This window comes from Balaenoptera physalus (genome assembly GCF_965194825.1).
Source record: "Balaenoptera physalus genome assembly, chromosome: 18".
NCBI lineage: Eukaryota > Metazoa > Chordata > Mammalia > Artiodactyla > Balaenopteridae > Balaenoptera > Balaenoptera physalus.
Genome location: NC_138899.1, coordinates 49,070,353 through 49,095,719, shown reverse-complemented (window position 1 = coordinate 49,095,719; position 25,367 = coordinate 49,070,353). Strand labels below are relative to the sequence as shown.

Sequence of the window (25,367 nt, the reverse complement as noted above, 5' to 3'; positions counted from 1 at the left end):
CTTATGGGAGTTCCCTTGTGTGTTATTTGTCGTTTTTCCCTTGCTGCTTTCAATAATTTTTCTTTGTCTTTAATTTTTGCCAATTTGATTACTATGTGTCTCGGCGTGTTTCTCCTTGGGTTTATCCTGTATGGGACTCGCTGCGTTTCCTGGACTTGGGTGGCTATTTCCTTTCCCATGTTAGGGAAGTTTTCGACTATGATCTCTTCAAATATTTTCTCGGGTCCTTTCTCTCTCTCATCCGTCTGGGACCTCTATAACGCAAATATTGTTGCATTTAATGTTGTCCCAGAGGTCTCTTAGGCTGTCTTCATTTCTTTTCATTCTTTTTTCTTTAGTCTGTTCCGCAACAGTGAATTCCACCATTCTGTCTTCCAGGTCATTTATCCGTCCTTCTGCCTCATTTATTCTGCTATTGATTCCTTTAGTGTAGTTTTCATTTCAGTTATTGTATTGTTCATCTCTGTTTGTTTGTTCTTTAGTTCTTCTAGGTCTTTGTTAAACATCTCTTGCATCTTCTCGATCTTTTCCTCCATTCTTTTTCTGAGGTCCTGGATCATCTTCACTATCATTATTCTGAATTCTTTTTCTGGAAGGTTGCCTATCTCCACTTCATTTAGTCGTTTTTCTGGGGTTTTATCTTGTTCCTTCATCTGGTACATAGCCCTCTGCCTTTTCATCTTGTCTGTTTCTGTGAATGTGGTTTTTGTTCCACAGGCTGCAGGATTGTAGTTCTCCTTGCTTCTGCTGTCTGCTCTCTGCTGGATGTGGTGATCTAAGAGGCTTGTGCAAGTTTCCTGATGGGAGGGACTGGTGGTGGGTAGAGCTGGCTCTGAGCTGGTTTTTAATTATCAAAAAGATTAGAGAGGAAACGAAACCCTTATCTCAAGGAGATATCTGTACTCTCATGTTCATTACAGCATTATTCACAACAGCCAAGGTATGGAAACAACCTAAGTGCACATCAATGAATGAGTGGATCAAGAAAATGTGGTGTGTATATATAAGTATACAATATGTAATGGAATATTATTCAGCCTTAAAAATAAGGAAATCCTGCCATTTCATCCTGACAACATGGATGAATCTGCAGTGCATTATGCTAAGTGAAAGAAGCTAGGCAGAAAGTACCACATGGAATCACTTCTCTGTGGAATCTAAAAAAGAAAAAAAAAAAGAAATTCATGGAAACAGAGAGCAAAAAAGTGGTTCCAGGAGTGGGAGGTGGGAGTGGGGGAAACAGGGAATGATTGGTAAAAGGGCACAAACTTTCAATAATAAAATGAATAAGGTCAGGGGATCTAATGTATAACATGGTGACTACAGTTGATAACACTGCATTGTATAATCATAATTTGCTAAGAAAGCAAACTTTAAATGTTTTTGCCAAAAAAGAAAGAAAGGTAAATATGTGAAGTATGTGAGGTGATGGATGCATGAATTAACTCAATGGGTGTGCTGTTGCAATGTATACATATGTCAAATCATCACGTTGTACACTTTAGACATCTTACAGTTTTATATGTCAATTGTAACTCATTAAAGCTGAAAAAAGACTGGAGAATAGTTTTCCATATATTTTATTACAGCTTCTGTGAGAAGTAGCAGATACCTCACATTCATATACTTTAATGACAGTGCCACCTCACAAAAAGCTTTTTTCCCCCCAACTCTACTGATAATTTATAGAAAGTATATTCAGAATCCAAACCTGAAACAAGTATACTGTGACAACCACTGATAGTGCATCTCTTTACCTGAGATTTAGCTCATGGTCTGCCTCTAATAAGAAACATATCTTTCTAAAAAGCTCTCAGTTTTCTTTAGTACAAAAACAGTAGGCTGCTCTTTTTCTGTAACACCTCATATAATGCCTTCTTTCCAGAATATTTTTCCCCTTGAAATTAAGCCATGAAATAAAATGTCCTGCTCGAAAAACAGTATATTAGTGAAATGGGACCCGGGTACTTACGTAATTTGGGCTGAACCATAGAATGAATAAAGAGCCATATTCTTACTTAGGGAAAATATCTATCAAATACAACATTTAATATCAGTTCCATGTCACATTTCTAGGTAAAATTTCAGTTTACAAATAAGATACTATGATTTGATGAAGAATGTATTAACAAACTATGATACATGTAAGTTATTTAAAAAGGCTGGTCCTAAACAAAAAAGTAAAATACGTGAAGTCTGCCTTTGGCCACTGCTGTCCCTGGTGATGTTCCATTCCAGGGAATACTTTCTCTCAAGCTGCTCATGTCCTATCTGCTACAGGCATTTCTTTCACATGGGTACCCTGTGAGCTAAACTTCTCTCTACATCTCCTCTTCTTCATGGTGGGGAAAGCTGTTTATAGAGCCATGACTTTTGGCTTATTATTGACTTCTTTCTCCTCCCTGGAATACAGAAATCACATGGCATCCCAGTAGCCAAACTGGACCAGGAGGCAGCCTTCAGACTAAAAGCTAAAGGATAAAGATGGTAAGCATAAAGACCGAAGGAGATAATCCCTCACCCTCATCCTTTCCAACCTGGGCCTGGAAGAACGACTCCTGCAAAGAAGGGTGGCAAGAAGAGGGACTGCCATCAATGAAGCGGTGACCAGAGAATATACCATCAACATTCACAAGCACATCCATGGACTGGGGTTCAAGACGCCTACCCCTCAGACACTCAAAAACATTGGAAGTTCTCCATGAAGGAGATGGGAATTCCAGATGTGCACATTGACACCAGGCTCAACAAAGCTGTCTGGGCCAAAGGAATCAGAATGTCCCATACTGGATCCATGTGTGGTTGTTCAGAAAACGTAATGAGGATGAAGACTTACCAAACAAGCTCTAAATGTTGGTTATTAATGTTCCTGTCATCACCTTCAAAAATCTACAGTCAGTGTGGATAAGAGCTAACCACTGTCAAATAAAGTTATAAAACTACAAACAAAAAAGACAGGAGTCCAAGTCCCTGATGACATTGTGGAACTTCCATATAAGCATCAGACCGATACTTTTGAATTTCTCTAACTGAAGTATTTAAGTCAATGATATTTGAGTTTTCTCTTATATGCACTTGAACCTAATCTTAACCAATATGCATTTTTGCTGGGGAGGGGGAAACTGGTTGGTTGGAAGACAAAGGGGAGGGGAATTGTTCACTGCATTTTCTTTTGAAATTCTCAATTTGAACCATGTGAATGTTTTACTTAGCTAAAATTAAATTAAATTAGAATTAATTAAAACATAGATTCTAAAAAAATTAATAAAATACTATGTCTGAAATATTATAAACTATTAACATTTAATGAAAACATTTAGGTTTATTCTATGAAAAATGTTCATAAAAATCTGGAAATAACTTATTTTAATAAATATGGGCAATGTATAATAATATAAACCTCAATAGTTTCTTCTGTAAAACGCGGAAGTACATCAGGCCAGGAAACACTGTGTCACCTTTGTAACCAAGGCAGATTCCACATGTGGTTGGTGCTCAAAAATCCTGGTTGAACGAATAAAATGCCATAAAATATATCACCATTGCAAGCATTCTCCTCTGTATGTGCCTGTCAGTTATCTATAAAGCTGAATGTATGAGAAAGACTTTAGGCAAACAGAGAGGAAAATGACTAGAATTTTCGAAGATTAGCAGAACACAGTTATTGGTAGTTATTTAAGCTAGTAGGTAAATATTTTAAGCCCATTTATTTATCTGCCCCAATAACTCATTTTCATTGACTGACTAGCATATGTAACAATCCCAAATGAAAGTTTAAGAAGTATTTATGTGGGGTGAGGCATACAGTTGCTATTAAAGAAGTATTGTAGGAACTTAGCCCTAATTCCCATGATTTTTATTTTTCTAAGATTTTTACCCTATTAAAGCAATCCAAAATAATGCAACTTACTAAATGTATACTTGGCTGAATTTTCATACTGAAAAATTCCACAAATAACTCTCTAAACATTATATAAGTCAAGATTTTTGAATTATATTTTACAGTTATACTATAGCACATCTTGTTTTGTTCTATTTAAGAAAAAAAATCATCCATTTTCCCAAAAGGGATTGTTAACAATCATAACCAACTTATATGAAAATTTGATTAGAAAAGCTCAAGTGGAATTTGCAAGTATGGCCTTTTTACTGAATGAATCCATGAAACTTGCAAAAGATTGATAGTAATGTGTAACTTACTTTGTCAGTTTCTTTTTTTTCATGTCTTGGTAATAAATGTTATTTTGATAAATAAAGATGATTTTTATTGCATTTATTGCACTGTGATTTTTATACAGCAATGGCTCCTCAAGTAATATAAAAGGAGGAACCATACTTCAGTACTCAAGCTGTTAACTCATAGTTATTTGTCAACATTTCCACAACTGTATAAGAACCAGGTGAATCAATGATGTGGGTTTCTCTATTTCCTACCAAATGAAAATCCAGTCCTGTAAATAGCCCTATAAGTATTTCTGGACTATCACTAATTCTACCCTATTTTCCTCTCACCATTGCCTTAGGAACCTTTTCACTTTGGGTCCATTTGAAAAATAATGGTTAATGACAGAGAAAAGAGGATGTACCATAAAGCAAAGAAAACTTGGGTAGATATGTGTATGCCCCACTTGGCATCAATCCAGCCATAACAGTAGGTGAAAAGGGAAGGAATTCCAGTCCCATCAGGTTACTTGCTTGTGTCTGGAGGAACCAAAGCAGAAACAAGGTAGATTAGTTCTGAAAACAGTTTCTGAGCACCATCAAAGTTATGGCCAGAATAGTGCTGGCAGCGCATGCCCTTTCAGGAGCATCAGAAGCAAGGCAAATACTTCTGAATAAAGATACAACCATATAAAGAAGCTTTTACGTTTGACATAAAACTGTTGTCAGAACACTGTCCATAAGACATGTCATTACCCCTGTCAAAGATTCTGTGTTCAAAGCCCTTAGGAATTCAAGGCCAGAAAAAAAAACTTGCCACTGTTCAAGAATAGGTATATGACCTTACAGACGGAAATATTAATGATCTAATTTACAGAAGGTCTTCAGAAACATTTTCCAAAAAGTGTCTGACAGCCTTATGACATGGCCTTTATTGATTTTTCCCTTCTGTAGGGGGCAGATTAATTAATAAGATGTGACAATTACTTGTAAACAAGGTTATGGAGAACTGACAGTCAACATCCATTTTAACCACCTACTACAGTGCCTTCCTGTATTATACTGGCTGGAAAGCTAAGAACCATCTCAAAGATCCTCTCGCAGTTTGGATATGATTTGGTTTGGCCAGTCTCCAAACTGTTCAAGGTTTAGAAAGGTGGAAGTAAAGTGGAGGTCGTGTTTTTGCTGGTTTTGCTCACAAATGTGACTTTGGAAGCATCAGCAAGTTCCCAGTATCTGGTCACTTGCTTTGTGGGTGCTGAAAGGGAAGATGGGTATCTGCTATGTTGGGGTAGACAGCAAGGGCCCTGCGCGGTTCTGTAGCTGGCAGTAACGACGGTAGCTTCCAGATCATAGGGACTTCGTGTCAGGAGTGGCGGTGAGGTTCTAGAGCAGCAGCTTCCCAATTCAGCAGGCAGTTCTGTCTCACAGAGGAGGGAGCAATTGCCTTGATGGCTTGTGTCCTGGCTTTGGATATTATTCATAAAACTCAATCTAGAGTGCTTCTTCATTTCTCCCAATGATACTGCAATCCATTTAATGGCCATTATAAATACTTTTCGGCTTAAACTGAATTCTGGTCTCAAGCTGAACATTGATCTAAACACATGCCAGCACATATATACTCCTTCCAAGAAATGAATTTCCAGTTTGTAGTGGAGAGGAAGAGCAATACAGGGTTCAAAGTCTATAGGGAAAGGAGCACTTGAAAATAATGTTCAGGGACTAAAGGATGCTACTCGGCTCTCCCGCACTCAGAATCTTTTGTGCTCTTGGTGACACTGACATGTGTTCAAGGATGAGAGGCCAATGTTTAAAACAGTTCCTTGATGCAAAGTGTCCAGATTGTTAGTAGAAGTACTTCCAGAATAATATCCAAGATTTAAAACCCCAAGGATAAAAGAACAGTAAGTACAATAAGAACTAAGCTTCTCAGAGTCAGTGAGACCGTACTTCCCAGGACTGTGCTCTGGAAGCTGCAGGCCCCCATTAGTTCCCGGAGGCAATGGGGTATTGAGATACGCTATATCCATTCCCACCATGCAGACATCCAACTTCCCATAAGATGCTATCTCTCTGGCAATTTTAACTGGAAACTTAATTTAATTGTACTCTGTGTGTGTGTGTGTTCTTTCCCAACCAATCCATAGCTCACTTGAAATAGCCCCTTGATAAAGCTTCCTTTTTGGGTTGATTATCATGTATGGCCTAAAGCTCCTTTGTTAAGTCTCTCTTTGCTAGAAAATAATGGTTTTTCTATCTATCACCATCAACATCTCAACAAAGGTTAAAAGAAGGAAAAAAAAGACTAAGTTTTTGTGATAAAGGGACAGTTCCCTATTACAGTTTGTGAGGCTTAACCTGCAGGCTGTGGGTAGGGTTGCCAGATTTAGGACAAAAATTTGAATTTCAGGTTAACAATTGTTTCAGATAAATAACAAATAATATCTTTAGTATCAGTATGTCCCATGTAATATTTGGGATATATTTATATAATATTTTTAAAGTATTTATGGGAAATACTGGTATTAAAAAAGTATTCATTGTTTATTGGAATTCAAATTTAACTGACCATCTGTGTTTTATCTGGCAATCCTACTTGTGCAAAACCCCTTGCATTCACTACCACTGCAGAGTGATCTTATTCTATACCAGCTTAGGGGCCCGAGATTGTCTAAAGGATTTAAGACACCTCCAGATAAAACGAAAGAGCTCAGTGTGGATAATTCATGGCATTTTAAATAATGAGGAATAAAGACTAAATTAAACTCTCCATTGGCCTTAGACCCTTGGTATTTCCTGGGTTTTGTTTCCTTGAACCTAGATTCAAGTATTCTCTTGCCCAGAGGATGCAGCCCAAGCTTTGGTACTCTAGAACCAGCTCTGCTTCCTTTCTTCCCCCTGGCTGTCAGGAAGCTCAGAAATAAATCACAGTACTGACTTTTCAGTTACTTCTCCATGCTTTAAATAGACAAGGTACCTTAAAATCTTTTTAAAAAGAGAGGGACCATAAAATGCTCACTTAATCAAATGAGCTGGCTTTCCTTTCTGGTAGTCATGGATAATCAGTGAAAGAAACAGGTCTAAAAATTACAGACAACAGTAGTCACCTTCCTAATTTTTCTACCTGTGGGGAATAAAACATAATTATTTCCTTTACTTTAATAGCTATATGTTAGAAATTTGGCTATACAAGTTTTAAAAGAGTGTAGTATCCTATACTATTGCTGCTGTGATGAACGTACAACCCAGAGCAGAAAAGCTATTCCAGAGTTTCAACTTTTATTTACTAAGGCATGTACTGGATAACACAGAGAAGAGAGTAGAATATCAAGCAATTTTGTGTTTTTATTTGTTAAAAGTATTCTGTTGCTAAAGTACGAGAAGTGAAAATGTGGTTAAACTTTGAAATGTAATATATATCTGGAATATAAAATAATTTGCAGCATAGTTAAGTTTTGCTCAAGTCTGGAGAGATAACATGAAAAATTCTCAGACTAGCAGTTTGCTGACTAGAAAATCACTGTATTTTCAATCAGCCTAATATGGCAGTTGTTTTTCATAGGCAAAGAAAAGCTAAAGGGAGACTTACAGCCTGTAGATATTCAGCCTAGCTTGGCAAAATTTAGCTGCTAGTTTCTTCTTATCCTTGTTATATGTTTTCCATATGGGACTTATTATTATCAACGAGAAATAATAGAAGCAAACAGAAGCAAGAGGAAAGGTCCAGACTGGCATGCATTAACTGCTTGTCAACTATGGTTTTCCTAATGAATTGCCCTGTTGCTCTGTATCTCACTGATTACAGTACAACAGCTTTCATTAGTCACTGCAAATAAGACTTGGAGCCACCTTATTTACATCCTATTGCAAATAATTAGCATTTCATATTAGAATCATCCAAGGCACTTCTGAACTTACAGCAAGACTATTTGACATCATCCAATACTTTTTTCCACCCTGAACAAGCTTAAAAACAGATTCTGTGCTTTTTAGTTACAATGGTGTCACCAGTGAATTCTACCATGGCTTAAATTCCTGCCAATATTGTAGCTGGGGATATCAAAACGCTGCAGTAATTAGACCTTGCAAGCCTGACTTCCCTAGTGGTAGAACTGTCACAGAAGGGGAGGAATTGATATTCAAAGTTTATAATAACTCAAACCTCTACAATTATTGCTAGAACATGAACTCTACCATTTTCAAAGGCAGAAAGTGACTTAAGAAAAATGGCTTATTACAAAGGTAAAAGACAGGAAAAAAATAGCATCATACGCTTTGCTGACCAATGTCTTTTCTCTGCTAAAATTTTATAATTACTTATTAAATAAAACTCAAACCTTGATTATTATTAACTTGCGGAGAAAGTATTTCTTTTGAAAACATAGCTGCCATGTTTAACAGATTACGAAGTCCATTCTATCACATAAACTAGAACTTCACTTTACAAGTGTTGTATTCTAGAATTAAATATATAGATTTACATATATTATTTCATATAACCAAATTGATAGAATTTTGTACAAAGCCAGTTATTTCCACCCCTATATAAATAATAACTGTGTGTGCATGTATATGTATGGACCTACATATGTATACACATATGTAATTCTTTATATGTAACTGATGTTTTCTCCAGCATGCACATACAATAAGACAGGAATCAATGAATCAAATGATTCTGAATTTCTGTGAATATGTTGTTCACAGATAGAACTAGCTAATCTAAACACAACACCTTGGGATAGGGTAACCATCAGCCCCAGGCAGTAGTGGGGTCCATTTGCCTGCTCTCATTTCTCTGACCTTGTCATCACTGGGCTCTGTACTATGTGTATAGATCCTGATATCTACCTCAGGGCCTCATGAGATAATTGAGCCTCCTGGTCCAGTTAACCAACTAAGGAATCCCCAACCCTTTATGTATTTCTTCCAATTCACTGAGGCACAGATCTAGTGTGAGAGTCTTCAGATGGCTGATCTCGTGACCCCTCACTCATAAGCGTGTTGATCTTTTGGACTCTTCCTGTCTCAGGATTTCAGTGTCCAACTGATAGTTAACTATGCTCACTAGACATTTGAGAAAAACAGGCAAGTGGGTATTAAAATGCAATTTAATAATAATGATGGTAATAATAATATAATAAAATTAGCCTTAGGTAATACAGAGAAGTAAATACAAACACATTAAAAATAATAATGTATGACTTTTGGCTAAGAGCTCCCAATGAATGTATTAGAGAGTAGAGGCTAGAAATCAATGATGATAATAAAATGTACTCAGTTGATAAAGGCATTTCATACAAATTATCTTTTCTACAAAAAGACTGAAGACCTTCAAAGAAAGAGAGTCTCTTTTTCACATTAAATATTTTATTCCTTACTGTGTCTCTCAATGGAGGCAGTGAATTAATTCTATCTAAAGAAGCCTCTTCAAAAACAAAGCCAACCTTTGTGGATTTCTTGCAAGGTCAGTGTGACCTGCAGGAACAAAGGGGTGTTTATTTCCCCCTGGCAACAGCTAGGTGGTCAAATCTTTAGGGGTATAGGTTGTTGTTTAGGAAACTGGGATAATAATTAGGTCTTATATCCTTGAGGTCACATAAAGCATAGTAAACAATTATTTAATATTCAGGGAAGAGGACTATTAGAACTTGTCTGGGCTGATATACAGTCAGCCTCTTTCCCAAATGTTTGCCTGAAATGAACCGGGGAATTTGGAACTCTTTCCCATAGGAGTCCTTATACTCATTCATTCATTTTTCTCAAGTAAAGGATATGGACAAATGCATGGGTTTGAATCCCACCTCGGACATTTACTAGTTATTTAAACTTGAGCAAGTTATTCAGCAACTTTCTGTGAAGTTCCTCTTTTATACACACACACACACACACACACACACACACACAAATATAAATACCTATGCCTTATGGGATTTTTGTGATGATGGAATGAGTTACTGTATGTAAGGGCAAAACACTACCTAGCTATAGTAAGAGCTACATAAATGTTGGCTGTTATTTCTATTGTTAGGAAGATGTGATGTAGAGAAAATAAACCATCGTGAACTTATGCACTTAAAAAAGGAATTTCTTGTCTAGTCTTTTATTAAAGGGGCCTGGTTATGGTCTTATGCAGCCAGCCTACCACCATATACAGTTGTCACTTGGTATCCATTGGGGACTGGCTCCAGGAACCCTGTGGATACCAAAATCCATGGGTGCTCAAGTCCCTTATATATAATGGCGTAGTATTTACATATAACTTACGTAATCCTGGAACATCCTCCAACATCCTCTGTATAATTTAACTCATCTCTAGATTACTTAAAATACCTGAACCAATGTAAATGCTATGTAAATAGTTGTAAATATAATGTAAATGCTATATGAATAGTTGCTAGCCTGCTGCAAATTCAAGTTTTGCTTTCTGGAACTTTCTGGAATTTTAAAAATATTTTCTTTCTGGAACTGGGTTGAATCCGTGGATATGGAGGGCCAATTGTACATAATTTGACGTGCAGCACTAATGTTCACATTTTGGTCTTTAACAGTCTTCTCCATTAAAGAAAGTGAGTGCTGTGGAGAGTAACTTGATTCCAAGTTCTACAGCAGGGAAAAAAAATAGTCAAAATGAGCCTGGAGCATCTTGTTGCCAAAATGTAAGGACACGTTAAAAAAAGCCTGGGTCAGAGTTAAAAGGATACAGAAACTTGAAGAGGGTTCTTACTGGACAAGTCTGACAATTTGGGCATCAAAAAGAAAACAGAGAAATTAGTCTTTTGTGAGTTGAAATATATTCTCTGAGTTTCTTGTTGTTGTTTTGTGTCATAACATCTGGTAAGGCTAGACCTCCACTGGCCTCTCTCTCTCTCTCTCTTTTTTTTTTTAATATTTTTTCTAGTTTTTGCTTCTTTGTTTTTCCATTTGAATTTTAGAATTAGCTTATCTATTTCTAAAAAAAATTCAATGGATAATTTTATTGTAAATGACTTAATGTTGACTGATATCTTTATGAACAAATACATAAAGAATTCCTAGAAAAAAGTAGGAAAAAGACCAAATAATACAACAAAAATGGGAAAAGGATATAAAGAGATGTAAGATATATAAAAAATAAAAGAGAGAAAAGATACTGGTAACATTAGTTGACTCTGAAAAGAAACTGTGTATAAAAGACAGAGGTGGGAGTGAAATTTTTATAAATTTTTAATTTTGAACCATAAGAGTATACTATCTATTAAAAATGAAATTAATTATAAAATAAATATAATCATGGCTTAGTAGAACAAGTTAAGTATGTATAAACAGTAGTCAATTGTGACAATTAAAATGGAAAATTAATATATAGGACGTGAAGTAATATAAAAACAGGTGACTATAATAAGATATATAATTTGTCACTAATTTAATACACAGGGAAGTTTTTTGTTGTTGACTTGTAATGTGTCTTTAATGTAATCACAACTATATTCCAAGGATGGAGGTGTGATCTCAATTTGTATGGATGCACACCGCTTTCTCATTTGAGAGCATCATTAATGTGTTGTACGCACCTTGTTGAAATGGGAATCTGCCCTGTGGAAATTTAATGCTCTTAATGTAACTAGAAAACATTAATTGTGACAGAAGGGACTGGGTTGAGTCAGATCACGCATACAACTGAATGGCCTGATTTTAAGCGGTCAATACCAAAGATTCTAAATTCTGTCCCTGACTGAGAACAATACAATGCACTCTGTTTCTGAACGCTGATGTTAAAGGGAGGCCCAGCCACCAACTGCACTGACAACACAAGACCACGTGTCTGGGATGGGGTGTTCGGGAGTCATATTACATCTCCTGTATATATGATTTATAAACTGGATTTGATCCTTGTTCCATAGGGAAGTATTTATACTTAATGAAAAAAAGCCAATATACTTACGTAGGTGAGTTTTTCTCCATCTGTATAAAATAGAGGAGCATCTATTTAGGGGACTATAAGTAAGGAACATAGTTCCACAAAGACAGGATATATTGCAAGAAGTAGGAAGAGTTCCAAAGAAGGGCTGCAAGAGGTCAGATAAACCAGTGTTTTGGGAGGAGAGTAGACTCTGCTCACTGAACTGCTCTTAGCTCCAGGGAGCTGAAATCTCTGGAGGACGTCACTAATCATGAGGTACTCAGAAGGCACAATAATGCACTTGGTGGAGTAAGTTGGAACAGCTTGTGACCAAAACATTCACATGGTGAAGAAAAAAAGCACCAGGTTTCCTGGCAAGGTGTGGACTTTAGAATTTCCACCAATGCAGAATGCTGCTGCAAGAGAAGGTGAACTTTGTAAAGTCCATAATGGCAAAAATAGCTAGAGCCCCAGCATCTATGACAGATGCTACTGGGAGCTGCACAATGAACATCTATCTATTGAGTGAATTCTCAGCATTCGACTACAAAACATTGATGAAGAAACTGTAGAATTTTGTCAAACAGCAAATCATATTTCAAGCTTAAATGTTTAACCCTAATTAATGTCTCATAAAGTTCAAAAGAAAATCCAATCATGTAATTATATTAAAAAAGAACATTTGGAACACTGAGACAAGCAAAGCACAACAACAAAAAAGAGTGCCATTTTGAAAAATATTAAGCAATCTAATTAGACAGCCACCATACCTACTTCTGTATAACATTTTTGACCTACAAATTGTGCCTTCACACAATAGAGGCAGCTCTGTAATTACAACGATCACCACAGTTAAAAAGCTTAGAAAGAGAATGAGCTAGTAAATCAACGTAAAAGACATAATTGCCATATTCAAAGACCACACAAGCCTGCTTGTTATCTATAGTTCAATATAATTATTAAAAAAAAAAAAGGAAAACAGCAAGAAGAACCAAAAAGTCAGGTTGCTTGACTTTTCTTAGCTGAAATGAAAATGTTTGTACATAAATTTAGAAAGATTTCTAGCTTATTTTCTGCTTGTTTTACTTGAATTTGAAGACTTTTAACATCTAGATAGTCTTTACTGATCATCTGTCAGAATCTTGGTGTCTACGTCACTGAAAATATTTTAAAAGCCTATTATTATGAGAACTGATCATTGTGCTAAACTACACTGAAACGTTGTAGGATATTAGAGTAATTTAGAACCACAACAGTGATTTAACAATCTCCAACCTTGACCCTCATTGTTCTAAAATTTGATTTGTCATGTTTACTTTATCTGTACAGAATGTTATTAAAACATCTTTCCTAAGCAGTCCTTTTCCAGAAAAAAAATTACCTTTCTCTACTCCTTCAAAATTTAGTTCAAATAACATTTTGTTTATAAAGATTTTTAGTCTATCCATATGCTTTCTCGTTAGTATAATCTAAGTATTTATAATTTTATTTGTTATAATCTGGTATTAAGAAGGTTGGTTGTTAATGATATAATATATACAATTGTGTTCGTCCTGTTTACATTTCAGTCTATACATTCCTTGAAGGCCTGGAGCTCAATTTCTCTTACATCTTAACAGGAGACTGTGGTGTTTGCATTAACTTTTTTAAAAAAATCAATCAATCAATTAATTAATTATTTTATTTATTTATATTTGGCTGCATTGGGTTTTTGTTGCTGCACACAGCAACAAAGTAGCAAGAGTAGCACGGGCTACTCTTCGTTGCAGTGCGTGGGCTTCTCATTGTGGTGGCATCTCTTGTTGAGGAGCACAGGCTCTAGGCGTGTGAGCTTCAGTAGTTGTGGCACGTGGGCTCAGTAGTTGTGGCTCGAGGGCTCTAGAGCACAGGCTCAGTAGTTATGGCGTACGGGCTTAGTTTTTCCACGGCATGTGGGATCTTCCCAGACCAGGGCATGAACCTGTGTCCCCTGCATTGGCAGGCGTATTCTTAACCACTGCACCACCATGGAAGTCCTAACTTATTAATATAATTAATTTTTTTTTTTTTTACAAAGAGTACCTCTCAGTTTTGGCTTTAGCGTCTTAATCAGTAAAATGAGAGAATACAATTAGAAAAGTATTTTCTAAAATATCAGGTTTCTATCCATCAAGACTGGTGCAACATATTTTATTTTTAATGAAATACAGTAGATTAGAAGAGATTGGATTAGAAAAGAAAATAGACTACATCACAATGAAGTAAAGGTAAAAACTGAACTTTTTGATTTCTGGTTTTAAATATGTGTGTGTGCATGTATATGTAGTGGGTCTCGTATTATGTTTTTCTAAGTGTGGGTTTAGGTCAAATAAGTTCAAAAGTCACTGGGGATAGAAGACCTTTAGGTTCCTTCAATATCTACATTCTGTAATTTCTAAGGCATTCACTTAGGTGTTAATCTTTTTTCTTACATCACTGCTCATTAAGAACTATTACTGAATTAGATGTAATTTTATCCAAAGGAGACTTTTTAAAAAATTCTAATGGATAAGCACATTAATGAATTAAAAAAATGTTCATTACTGAGTAAAACTTGAAAGAAATAGATTCCTTGCAATTCCTTTTTCTCAAAACAAAGCCAGAACTTAATTTCCATAAAATTTTTCAATTTAAAACACCATAGGGGCTTCCCTGGTGGTGCAGTGGTTGAGAATCTGCCTGCCAATGCAGGGGATACGGGTTCGAGCCCTGCTCTGGGAAGATCCCACATGCCGCGGAGCAACTAGGCCCGTGAGCCACAATTACTGAGCCTGCGCGTCTGGAGCCTGTGCTCCGCAACAAGAGAGGCCGCAATAATGAGAAGCCCGTGTGCCGTGATGAAGAGTGGCCCCCACTTGCCGCAACTAGAGAAAGCCCTCGCACAGAAACGAAGACCCAACACAGCCATAAATAAATAAATAAATAAATAAATAAATTTAAAACACCATAATCTAGTATAACTACTGAGAAGAAAATAATAAAAGCTACTATTGAAAAAGTAGTGTATAACTAGCGTGTTCCATCATCTTATTCTTAAGTTTAAAATAAAAATATCCTGAAAGATTTCTGAAAGATATCCTTATAAAGAAAAATATATGGCCCGGGAAGATCCCACATGCTACGGAGCAACTAAGCCTGTGCACCACAACTACCGAGCCTGAGCTCTAGAGTCCACAAGTCACAACTACTGAGCCTGCGTGCCACAACTACTGAACCCCGCGCGCCTAGAGCCCATGCTCTGCAACAAAGAGAAGCCACCACTATAAGAAGCCCGTGCACCGCAAGGAAGAGTAGCCCCCGCTTGCCAGAACTAGAGAAAGCCAACGCGCAGCAACGAAAACCCAACACAGCCAAAGATAAATAAATAAATAAATTTATATTAAAAAAGAGTTAAATATAAATTAAAAAAAAGAAGAATATATCACCTCTGATGAATTCATTGCAGATAAAATTTGAAGAATGATATCCAAGATATGGTGGTTTAATTATATTTAATTTAAGTCTTCTGTGCCTGCAGTATCAGTGGTCTCTTAGATTTCTGACATATGTTTACTTAGGAAAAGAAAACTCCGAACAAATATTCACCCCAATCTCTTTCCACTATCAACCTCAACAGGTCGAAGGTGCATCCAGAGAGGGCAAATGTTTCCCTTCCCTATTCAGCATCCACCACAGACATCTGGCCCAGTTCATAATCCACGTATGTCTGAAAACTTTGGCATGGAAACCAGGTTGTCAACACACATACACACACACACCTGTATGTTTGCCCAACTGACTGATACATACATGCTTTCAGAAATCTGTTTTCATTTAGACAACGAGGCAGATATAGTCAGTAATTCAAACCTTCTACTGTATTTAGTTCCTGAAGTTGCTTTATTCAAGGAAACTCAACTTATCTATATTCTTCAAATTCAGGAATCAAGGTCATATATGAAGGTAGATATCTGGTCCATATTATCTCCCTTTCTTTGCTCCCCATTAAAGCACACATTCCCATCAAATGGCTTAGTAATGGAAGTGATAAATAATACATGATGTTCTGCATTAAAACAAATATAGTTAAGTATTACTTATAGGTAACAGAGTCTTGAGGTAAAAAGAAAAACATGAAAGGCTAGTCTAACCCAACAAAAAGCACCATAAAGTCTAACTGTCAAAAACAAAAACCTAATTTTCTCTTTTTGCTCATCAGCATCACCTCATATCAAAAGTTAAAGTTTGTGAGTTATTGAACTGGTGAGTAAATTTGCCCCTCTAAATCATCTGACTTTGCCTCTGAGGGCTCGTGTCACTTCCTCTTCATGTCAATGTCTTGCATGGCTGAGTTGCCACAATCTGCTTCGGCCACTAAAGCTCAAGTCATTCGGAGCCATCAAATCAATTATAACAGCCATTGCTGTCTGACACGGCCAACCAGTGATTGATAACAAAACCTGTCTGCTTTCAGTTCTCATCTGACAGCAACAAACCAGTCCCAGCCTGCTCTTACTGGCATTTGTCATAAATCAATAGCAATTCCACCAGGCAGAAGGTGCTGGCGACTCTCTTTAGTCCATCTGGCCTCATTTTCTTTTCAAATTTAAAAAATATAACTATAAAGGTAGATTAATGCCCAAAGTTTATTTCTTGAAGTGTCTAATAGTACATGTAAGGAATCTCATAATTTAACACCACATAATGTTCTTATTCTTTAATTTGATTTTTAAGGTGAATGACTAAAACACCACTAAAACTTTGCAAGAGCAAATTTTAGATTCAGTTGCTACAATTTTATATATAATAGAGACAAATGACATTTCCTTTTAGATTATTTCAGACCCGACATCATGTTTTTAAATGACTATTTAAGAAATATTTCAACAAAATCTCCCCAAACCAGATTTTTATTTTTACTATTTAGCTATGTCATTATAAAATGGACTAAACATTTAAATACAATATTATAAGCAAATATCAGTCAATAAGCATTGAATATTAATTTCATGTAGAAGACTGTACTTTGCAGATATGAATACATAATTTTTTTCTGAAAAAGTTATTACTTATGGACTAAGACTAGTGCACTTTAAATATTTTGTGGAGTTGAATAACACTGAGTCATTTGAAGGAAAAGAAAACAACCCTGATTGAATTTGTAGAACTTGGAGAACACTTTGAGAATTTGTAACACCTCACTATGCAATTTTCAACATCAAAAAATACCTAATAAAAAACCTGGATAGGGGCTTCCCTGGGCTTCCCTGGCTTCCCTGGTGGCGCAGTGGTTGGGAGTCTGCCTGCCAGTGCAGGGGACGCGGGTTCGAGCCCTGGTCTGGGAAGATCCCGCGTGCTGCGGAGCAACTGGGCCCGTGAGCCACAATTGCTGAGCCTGCGCGTCTGGAGCCCGTGCTCCATAACAGGAGAGGCCGCGATAGTGAGAGGCCCGCGCACCGCGATGAGGAGTGGCCCCCGCTTGCCGCAGCTGGGGGAAGCCCTCGCACAGAAGCGAAGACCCAACACAGCCAAAAATAAAAATTAATTAATTAATAAAAAAAAAAAAAGAATGTCCTGGAGGAATTTCTTTAAAAAAAAAAACAAAAACCTGGATACATTTGGCATCGCATTAGGTAGCAAGCTCATTTAAGCGGGAATGAATGATTCTTGCAGGAATCTTGCACAATAAAAATAAAACAAAGATCATTCATAATAACACAAGCATTTATATAAGGGGAGAGGAGAAGGAAAGGGAAGAAACATTAAGGACCTATTTTACATAAGGCACTGATAGGGTCTTTATATACATGATTTCATTGGCTCCTCAAACACCTAAGGTAGACATTTTTATTCCAATTTTCAAAAAACGACATAGGGGCATGTCAAACTGAATTTGAAGTCAGTTCAACCTGATTTCAATGCCTATATTCTTTGTATGTTCATTTATCATTTACTTACTACTAATTGAGAACCTATTATGTGCTCTATGCTAAACTAAGCATCAGACATAGGAAAATGAATAAAACACAGGCACGGGTACTACAGGTAAACAAAACAGACACCAAACCAAGGAGGTAGTAGCAGCCATGGATATAAAAAGAGAGCATCGCAGTAAGTAAGGCAGTAACAGTTCTACCAGCTCCAAACCCCAACATGTATGTACTCACAAAGCTTGATTTAAATCTCAGTTCAGCTAACTAGATACATGATCTGGGATAAGCTACTCTCCTAGTTTGCCTTTTTCTCACCTATAAAAATGGATTTACCTCAAAAAGGTTGATTTGAGTTTGAAATGAATTAACCTATTCAAGAACACACTGGGCATTTGATAGTTGCTCATTAAATATTACTTTCACTTCCCCTTTATACACAAATCCTCACCTTCAAACACCTTCCAAGTTTAGTTGCCAATCCTCAGAAACGTACAAGACCTACCTTCTTCACTTAAAATGTAAAATCACCTGATTTATAGAATTCCCTGACCAAAACTGGTACCCGTGGTAACAATGGTTTGAGGTCATTTTAATAAAGATCTTTGTCAAGAAGGTGGCCTGTGAAAGTGCAGGGACCACAGCAGTAAGAGGGTGAAGAATGGGGTCTCAGCACCTGGAGTGGCTGCTGAAGAAGTAGGAAGGGCTCAGCAGAGGTGCCTCCAGAGGGACTGTGCTCTACATGTTGGCCAGACCCAGAAGATGCGGACTTGCCAAAGCAGTACCTAAGCTGCTTAAGACTTGTCGTGTTCCCTTCAGTGCACTTCCTCTCTCCTTCTGCTGGAAAGGGAAGGGGCTGTTATGTTAAGCAGCCCCCAACTGGGAAAGATTTGCCAGACTGTCAAATACTATGACTACCAAGAAGAAAATACGCACAAGAGACTATATTCCTCAACATTATATAATTAAAACCTATAATTCCACTAACCCATGAAGATAGTTTTAAGTGCCATAAGGGAATGCTGTAGATCAAGTCAGTTCTGCATCTGTTACAATAACAGTTACAGATTGACCTGAATTTCTCTTACTAAATTTTAGATAGTCAGTTGACAATTGAACATTATTACCTATGTCTCTTTTATACTGAAATATTTTTACCAATACATCATCTGTCCACAAAAACTTGACTGTGTTCACAACCAATGGCTTTCCCACTTCTGGAAGCTTTTTTCTTTCCTTTTTTTTGGTCAAACAGCAGTGAAGCAATTCAATTTCATATATTAAGAACATTTCAGGGGAGAAGTTTAAATTCTCTCCTTACTGGCCTTCCATTTCTCCTGACCATGCTGTAAGGATCTATCCCTCATGCTTAGGTCCAAAGTATCAAAACTGACCACTGTTAGTAGAGGGATTATTAAAGGGATTTGAAGATTTGAATCTGCATTTTGTTAAGAAGGTGATCCTCTAGAATAACGTGCTGTATGAAAATAAACTAATGACATACTGAATTGTAATTTGAATCTTGAATGTATTTGACATTCTAATACAAAACTACTGGAAGCTGCAAGGTATAGTAGGAACCCCACATTAGATGCAAGAATTAGAAATTCTTTATTCTCTATGTAGCCACGTGAGATAGTCAGTTAACTACTCCAAGTACCCATTTTCTCATTTATTAACTGGGATTACTAATATCAACATGTGTGGCTCCTGGTGCTGTTCAGAGGACCAATGACAATACCATCAGTACCACTAGCATCAGAAGTACAATACCATCTATGGTTTTTCATGTCTGTAAGTATCATCTGGACCAAGCATTCCGTGAAAAGCTTTGAAACACAGAATTTAATTAATACCTACAGCAATCTACAAAATACATGCATTTTATGGATTTTAAAGACGAGGATACTTGAGGCATAGAGAGAGTAAACATTAAGTAAATATCAAAACTGGGATTTGAACCCCGGTATGCTTATCCCAATGCATATCCTCTTACCACAGTGCTACATTGACTCCTGTTAAGCACTACAAAAATGCAACCAAGGGCACTGGAAAACACACAAGAGTTTACGTACTTACATGCCAATCATGGAAGTTTAGCAGACATGCACCATGCACCTTTTTGATACCGTGTATGCACTCTTCTCACCTACTTATTCAAGGGTAGGTTGCAGAATCATTTCAGAATATTCTTTCTTTATTTCCTTTGAAAACATACTCTTGTCTAAGAACAATTAAGGGACATTTTAAGCACAGAACTCAAGAGATACCTATTTTGGAGTCAGAAAGATCCAAGTTCCAATCCATCCCTACCATACTCTACCTATGAGACCATATATTAATGATTTCACCACTCTTTACCTTGGAAATAGGAATAGTCTGACTTGCTTCACAGCATAATTGTAAGAGTTAAGTAAGTAGACAGTGCCTGTCACATAGAGAATGCTCAGTAAATGGTACCTTCTAATATTAATTACAATGATAGTACTAACGACATTTAATTAGCCTGTGTACTGGGGTTTCCCACATGCTATGTCTAACACCCTGGACCAAGGCCTTCTAGAAACTGTAAAATTAGCAAACGATGAACATCTAAGAAGTAATAAAAATGCCGTGGAAGAAAGTGAAAGCAAGTTAAATTCTAGCTTTGGTATCTTGAGAAAAACGTCATCAAGTTGCATGTAAAGGTTCAAGAAACTTTTAACGAGCTTGAATTAGATAACTTAACTATCTTTCTTTTATAAGTTAGAATCATTTGATCTATATTAGAGAAACAATACATTTACTCCTCCTCTCATATTTTTCATTCTATAAGGGATGAGGAGCCGGGGATGGTGGAACAAGAAGATGAACAGAGAAGGTGTAGCCCAAAAGCACGGAGGGCATTTTCTCTGAGCTGGTGAATAGTGGAGTAGCTCTAGGTATCCACAACTAAGGCCGGGAAGGGAAAAGGAACAATGGGGATGGTGAGCAAATTGGGGTGAGGTTAAGAGGTGACCTGGAATTGTAGGGGAGCAAGGGGGCTAGTTATTTCCTGTGCCACACTCTAGCCATTAACAGGTCATTTTTACAGTTTAACCACCTGTCATCCCTGACAAGACAAACATGATCACCTTAAAGAAAAATTTAAAATCAAGCAGGTGCTATTTAAAAGAAAGATAATAGGTAAAAGGGATAGGGTAATTAGGAAAGAAGAAATACACAGAAAAGTTGGTGTTTTTTTCTCCTTGAATTCCCTCCCATTACAGGGGTATTTTAGGAGTACGTGCATGGAAGACAAAAACACAAAGAGAAAATGTGAGTAAATATAAAGGGAAAAGAAAAAATTCTTATAGTCCTTATGCTATTATACTACTTATTTGAATTTCTCATATCTACATAATACTACAAATTTAATATTACAGACTTAAGAGTATTTTAGAAAGAAGAATACCAATGAAAGGAATTTCTAGTAATAAGGGAATTTTAAGTATTGCTAGCAATTAGAGACAGGGTTGCAAAATGTTACTTATTTAGAGATATATTCCACTCTATAATGCTAAATTATTTACATAATCTTAAATAAACTAAAAATGATTAGGTAGACTGATAAAGATTTCATACAAGAATAAAATCTTTAGCCCAATTCAAATATAGCTAATATGCCTAGAGTAAAAGTTTATAAAATAAAATCTCTTAAATTCCAAAATTGGACCTATTTGAATATTATTCAATGTAACATGATTTATAAATAGAAGAAAAGAAGTCTGTGGAAATTACTGGGGAAATTACTCATGGTTTCTTATTTGATTTTTTGTTGTGAGCACTGCCTTAAATTGACATAAGAATACTTTTCAGCCTCCTCTATGTAGTTTCAACAAAATAATGCTAAATCAAAATCATGTGATGTAAAGTAAAAAAATATATGAACAACAAAAAATTTTCAAATATTTACACTTTGCTCTTTTTTGACAGTTTTCACTTTAAAGTTATGAATTAGGAATTGTAAAAATTTGGAATTAAGAGCTTAAAATATGTTTTTGTATGCAGATCTGGTATTAATGTCACAAGAAAAGTGGAAAGAATTAAAAGTATTATTGTTTAAAATATAGGTATAGGATGTGGAGCTAATGCTTACCGAGTAGAGAGAGAGTTTAGTTGGGGAAGACTGAAAAGTTCTGAAGATGGAGAGTGGTGATGTTTGCACAACAATATGAATGCATTTAATGCCACAGAGCTGTACACTTAAAAATGGTTAAAATGATAAATTTTATGTTACATATATTTTACTACAGTAAAATATATATATATGAGAAAAAGGATGAAAAATACAAGATAAAGATGTAAATAAAAGGAATAAAAAAAAGAAGATTAAAGACTTCATATTCTGAATAGTAGCATTAAATATAGAAGATTTAAAAAAAATCTTTTTAAAAAAGCTTTTAGAAGAAAATAACATATTTATGACCTTGAGGTAGGCAAGATTTCTTAAACAGGACACTAAAAGTGTTAACCATAAAGAAAGGTTCAGTTAATTGGACTACATTAAAATTAAGGTCTTTTTGTTTTAAAAAGTGAACACCACTGAAAAAGTGAAAAAGGCAAGTTACAGGGTGGAAGAAGATATTTGTATTACATATATCCACCAAAGGACTTGGGTCCAGAATATATCCAGAACTTCTCAAATTAATAGGAAAAAGACAACTTAATAGAAAAAGGGACAAAGACTTAATCAGGCATTTCATGAAAGAGGTTACAAAATTAAAGGAAATACAACTTAAAACCCCAATGTAACACCAATACACACCAGTAGAATGGTTAAAATAAAAAAGAACTTCAGGGCTTCCCTGGTGGCACAGTGGTTGAGAATCTGCCTGCTAATGCAGGGGACACAGGTTCGAGCCCTGGTCTGGGAAGAGCCCACATGCCGCGGAGCAACTAGGCCCGTGAGCCACAACTACTGAGCCTGCGCGTCAGGAGCCTGTGCTCCACAACAAGAGAGGCCACGATAGTGAGAGGCCCGCGCACCGCGATGAAGAGTGGCCCCCGCTTGCCACAACTAGAGAAAGCCCTCGCACAGAAACGAAGACCCAACACAGCCAAAAATAAATAAATTAATTAATTAATTAAAAAATGAATAATGCTAAAAAAAAAGAGAAAGAAATAGTAAAGTGTCAAATGCCAAGAAAATACCATTGGAATATATATTTTTTTTTAAAAAAAAAAGAACTTTAAAAGACTGGCAACACCAAGTGTTGCTGAGAATATGAAGCAACTGTAATTTCATTCACTGCTGATCGAAGTATAAATTAGTAACATTTATTTGGAAAATCTTCTGGCAGTATTCGTGAAAGCTAAACATTAGCACACGCTATTATCCAGCAATTCCACTCCTAGGTGTTTACTTGATAGGAATGCATATATCTGGGCACCAAAAGGCATGTTTGAGGATGTTCACAGTAGTACTATTCAGAATAGCTCCAAACTGGAAACCAACAAAGGTACTTCAACAGCAGAATGGACAAGTTATAGACCATTCAAATAATGGAATATTGGCAGTAAGAATTAGCAAACAGTTGTTCTGTGTAACATCATGATTGACTGTAATAGACATGTTGAGTGAAAGAAGGCAAATTCCAAAGAGAACAGACTAATACTCCATTTATACGATGTTCAAAAAGAAGCAACAGTACCCGATAGTCTTAGAAGGCACAGAATGGTTATCCTTGAGAGGTGGTGGTGGGGGGAGGGAGCAGAGGAGTTAGGGACTGGAAGGGCCTAGTAATGGGGCTTCTGGGGGTATTGGTGATGCTCTGTTCCTTGGTATGAGTGGGGTTACATGGTGTGTTTATTTTGAGAAAATATACTGAGCTATATACTTCTACAATTTGTAACTTTTTCTGCATGTATGGAATATTTCAGTAAGAAATTCAAAAATGAAACAACACATTAAAACTTAAAGCAGAAAACAGTTAAATGACAATGTAAAAAAATCCTCAAATTTCAATGAAATAATGGAAAGAATCATAATGCACTAAAAGGCTTATCTGTAAAACATTGAAATGGAGGATGCTAATTGCTGACACATCCCCCCGCAGATTTTCAGCAAACACAAATTCTCTAAATTTAAGTTTCACAGTCCTGAACAGTATTTGATTCAAAAGCCAAATGAAGAAATGGCTGGGGCAAGGGAGAGATAAGTCAGACACCACAATACAGTACAGAATGTGGGCTTGAAGGAGAAATAATGATGACATACCACCTTCCTAGCCAAGGGAGACAGTTACAGCCAAAGCAGTGACAACACTAGGTTCCGATACAAAAAGCCTGTGACATAAGAAGCATTACCACAAGCCACAACTACCTGGACACTGAAAAGCAAGAGAAGACCCAGGGCAATAAGAAAATATTTGAAGAGATTTGAATCTCAGCCTGAGACTACACGAACTCACTGTCACCACCCACCCATCTCAATCCCTCCTCGTACTATTTCCAGCAATCCACAAATGAGTAGTAATCTAAAAAGACCAGCATGTGATCTGAATACAGATCCTGCTAAAAGGAGGGAAAAAAAGAGAAAAATAACAGATCAAGACATGTCTACTCAACACAGTAGGTGATGTTTTTACTTTATTTTATCATATTTTATGTTTATATTGAAGCAGCTTTGACAATTCACCCTTCACGAATTATGACAAGATTCTTCAGAATTGAAGAAATGATAGACTTTGAAGGTGGGAGTGCTCAGAGTGGGAGTTCACATTTTTAATCTTAATGAAATGTTGAATGTGAAATACAGAGGCACCATTCCGAGAATATGAAGAAACTGCACAAGTTGAAAAGTTTGGGTCACACTGGGAACTGCAAATGGCTCAAGTATAGCCAAGTGTTGGGGTCTGGTGATGGAGCGCAGAAAGGTGAGGCTGGGGAGGTACAGGCAGGATCACGTGAGGGGTTACATTCTGAACCACTGGCATTTACACAGAGCATGAAAATGTCTGTAGTTTTAGATGACCTCTTTAGTAGTAGAAGTGCAGAGGAGTGAAGTGGATGGGAGGAAACCTGGAGGGAAGGAAAGTAATGGGGATACTATAATAAAACCAACCGTCTAGAAATGAGGATGGACGGGAAGAAGGCAGTGGTGCTCAAAGAGAGGGAAGGCCAGGTGTGAGCAACCTCATGGAAGTGGGATAAACTGTACTTGGTGACGAATGCTGTGTGCATGTGGTAGTGGAGGTGACAAAGCAAGGGAGGAGGTTTCCATCATAGGGATGGTAATAAAGGTTGGGTTGGCAGGAGTTAGGATGTAGGATAAGAGGCTCCAGATGCACCATGTGGTGGAGGTGCCTGAGGAATGACTCCCCACTGAGAGAACTCTCTCATCCTAGCCTCAACACTTATAGGTCTGCATGACA

General features: G+C 36.7%; 1 protein-coding gene, 1 long non-coding RNA gene and 1 pseudogene across 6 annotated transcripts in view; 2 read left to right on the top strand and 1 right to left on the bottom strand.

Moving 5' to 3' along the window:
• Positions 1 to 25,367, bottom strand: part of DIAPH3 (diaphanous related formin 3) — a 569,365-nt gene that overhangs the window by 67,413 nt on the left and 476,585 nt on the right. The window lies entirely within an intron of this gene.
• The window catches only part of LOC309647946, a 908,978-nt gene that overhangs the window by 763,884 nt on the left and 119,727 nt on the right, over positions 1 to 25,367 (top strand). The window lies entirely within an intron of this gene.
• LOC309647558 (large ribosomal subunit protein eL31 pseudogene) lies at positions 1,954 to 12,963 on the top strand (annotated as a pseudogene). The gene is made up of 2 exons: positions 1,954 to 1,964; positions 2,500 to 12,963. The product of its transcript is annotated as a large ribosomal subunit protein eL31 pseudogene (transcript).